We start from the raw sequence: 3,089 nt of genomic DNA on the forward strand, positions 1-3,089 counted from the left end.
ATTGTATTTCTAGTCGATTCCACAGTATTAGCCTTTTTACACTGGCTGGCTCAGTGGAAGAGCACATGACTCTTGGTGTCTGGGTTGTGATTTCATGCCCCATGTTGGGTGTAGAGATTACACTTGCTTCCTCTTGCTCCAATTCTACCTCCCTCTTTTCATTTCAAAAGCCCAAAACAACAGGCTAGCAAGAAAGTTAAGGAAGGGAAGAAATTGAGCTGATATAGTAAAAACTTTCTTGACCAGGCAGAAGAGGGTACAGGCAGTAACCTCTTGTACTATGCTTCAAATTCTTGCTCTTACATTATGCATAATGATTTACTTTTTCCAAGAAAGAATAACCAGTCTAGGTATAGTCACATGATGCCAAGACCACTAGAGTTTGTAAGAGTTGCTGGCCTTTGTAATCAACCCTTAAGCTCTTTCCGAGGCTGTGAGATCCCAGAAACTACCCATTAGAAACCTGAAAACCTAGAGGTTAAAAAGATGATGATCTTTGAAAAAACTTTCTTCTATGGCTCAGGGGCTAGACTAAGTATTTTTCAGTATTCCTAAATTTAATTATTACAGCAGCCCCCACAGACTTAACATTTTCTCCATCTTTAGAGGTGAGGAAATGGAGGTTGAATGAACAAAATTCATTCCAGTTTATATGAAGGGGAAAATGAGTTACTAAAAGATATGAGGTATTTCAATGGGTTCTCTAGGAAAGTTGGAGAACCACACTTGGAGATCACGGCCAGTTAGCCACCTTAGATTCTGGGGAGGTACCTACCACTGGTACCACAGGGTATAGGCCCCACATCACTTGTCACATCCCCTGAATATGAGGCTTACTTCTGAGTCTTCTGTCACTGCAGTCTCTGCAAACAGGATGATGACCCTGTCTACCCAGCCCCATTCCATTCTATTTGTTACCTTTTTCATACCACTCTCGTCCACCTTAAAGTCTCAAGGAGGTGCAACTGGTTGATGGAGCCTGAGTCACAGGCCTACACTTTGGATGCAAAGGATGCTTGAGAGGGAGTTCCTGACTTTTCCACTTTGGAGAGATGGGATTCATAAGATGGGAAATTATCCAAACAGGGAAAGACAATCGGCCATCAAAACAGCATGACAAATGGCTATCTCAGGGTACAAGATGAATTGGGTATAATGGTCTCCTTTCAGAGATGAGAAAGTGAAGCCTACTGAGTAGCTAATGTTGGGCATGCTGTGTCCTCTTCTTTGATATGCTGGCCATGCCTCTTAGTCATATTTTGACTAAGGACCTTAAAAGAAGTGGAAATTCACAGCAAAAGAGAGCTCTCCCATCTGTCCTCTGCTTACCTTATCATGTTGGAATGTACTATGGAAACTCTTGCTGAACTTTTATCTGATCTGAAAGGATTCATAACACATTTCTCCTTTAGATCCTGGTAAGGAAAGGAGTCTGTGCAAATGCCAGTCTGGGCTAGGGTGGGGGAAGGCTTTTCATGGAAAAGGTTTCTCATGGAACATCAAGTTCAACTGAGGATCTTCTAGCTAAATTCTGGAACAGTATCATTAGAGTACAGAAGTTCTTACCATTAAAGTTAAATTTTTTGGCTTTTTTTGTTTTTTAAGTTTATTTACTTGGAGCCTAAAATTCGCTGGTGGAAAAAAAATGACCTATACACCGAACAATCACAAAACTGTTGTTGATTATACACAGTATAGAAATAATTTATTTTCAAAACTGTTTGAAAAGCCACAGCCAATCTGAAAAATAAAAAGCCATAACGTCCCCCATAAACCATGCTGAAAATTCTTCTTCTGAGAGGCAAGTGCATTTCCTGAAAGACTGGGATACAGTAGGAACCTAAAAACATTGTTGGTTAATATGCCAAAGGACTCAAAATCTCAACCCAAGTATGATGTGTGGAAAAAAGAAATAATCCTGTCACAAAAAGATTCAACTATTCAAAATACTGTCTTTACTAATGGGAAAAGTATTTGTATTATTACATGTCCCACTGAACAAAAGTTTGATTTAAAAACAAATAGCATTTTCTGTTTTTTTTTTATTAAACCAAAATCCAAGATTTTTTCATTTTGTTCTTACAACAATCCTGTGAAGTAGGTAAAGAGTAGTTGAATTAATTTTAATGTCAGCTAATTCATTCACTCCATAATTTATCTGCTGTATAACTAGCTTTATACTGTTACTTTTTAAAATAATTGTAAAATCCGTATCACATTTTAATGATTTTTAAAATGTGCAGTTGAGTAGTGTTAAGCGTGTTTACATTTTTGTGCAACCGATCTTCAGAACTTTTTCATTTTGCAAAGCTGAAACTCTATATCCATTAAGACCCTATTTTTTCCTCTCATTCATTTCTTAAAGAAATCAAAATTTGTTTTTAATAGAAAATTCTCTTCTTGTGTCCTTTTTATTATGAAGGAAATATAGAGACATTATTAAAATGTTTGCTTCTTGGTCAATAGGATGTGTTATCATTGGTTGCTGTGAGGTTTCAGTGACTAGAATCAGGTTCCCCTGGGAAGACATGCTACTTGCTTTCCCCACCCGAAAGAGAAACTATATTGTTTGTTTTGAATTTGGGTCATTTCCTTAGGAAGAAAAGATTATTTTTTTTATTCATTTGCATGACTAACAGTAGAGGCAGCCAGAATGCAGTGATACTCTCATTCATTAAAATTTGATATTTTATTTCAAAATAAAAATTAAAGGTAGCTGGAATAAAAATGAATTCCTGAACAAGGAATCCATAATTTGGGCCACATGAATATCATTGAAGAAGATGCTTCAATAGTCTAAAATTATGTGCAAAATTGTGGTCATGTGCCTGTGTGCATGTGTGATCATGTGTGCATGTGCAAGCAACATATGCATCTGCATTTTTTTTCTAATAAAAATTCATGGATATAATCAGGTTCTAAAAGAGGTTTGTGATGCTCACAGTTCTAAGAAATTGTCTCATAAAATGAAAATGATGGAGGGTTATTTTGGGTCACAGAACAAATTCTGTAACATAATATGAACTCAAATCCAGGAGTCCTCTTACCCGAACACCTGAAAACCAGTCCCTGTTTTGCTGTTTATTTGA

This window comes from Mustela nigripes, chromosome 12, assembly GCF_022355385.1.
Source record: "Mustela nigripes isolate SB6536 chromosome 12, MUSNIG.SB6536, whole genome shotgun sequence".
Lineage (NCBI taxonomy): Eukaryota > Metazoa > Chordata > Mammalia > Carnivora > Mustelidae > Mustela > Mustela nigripes.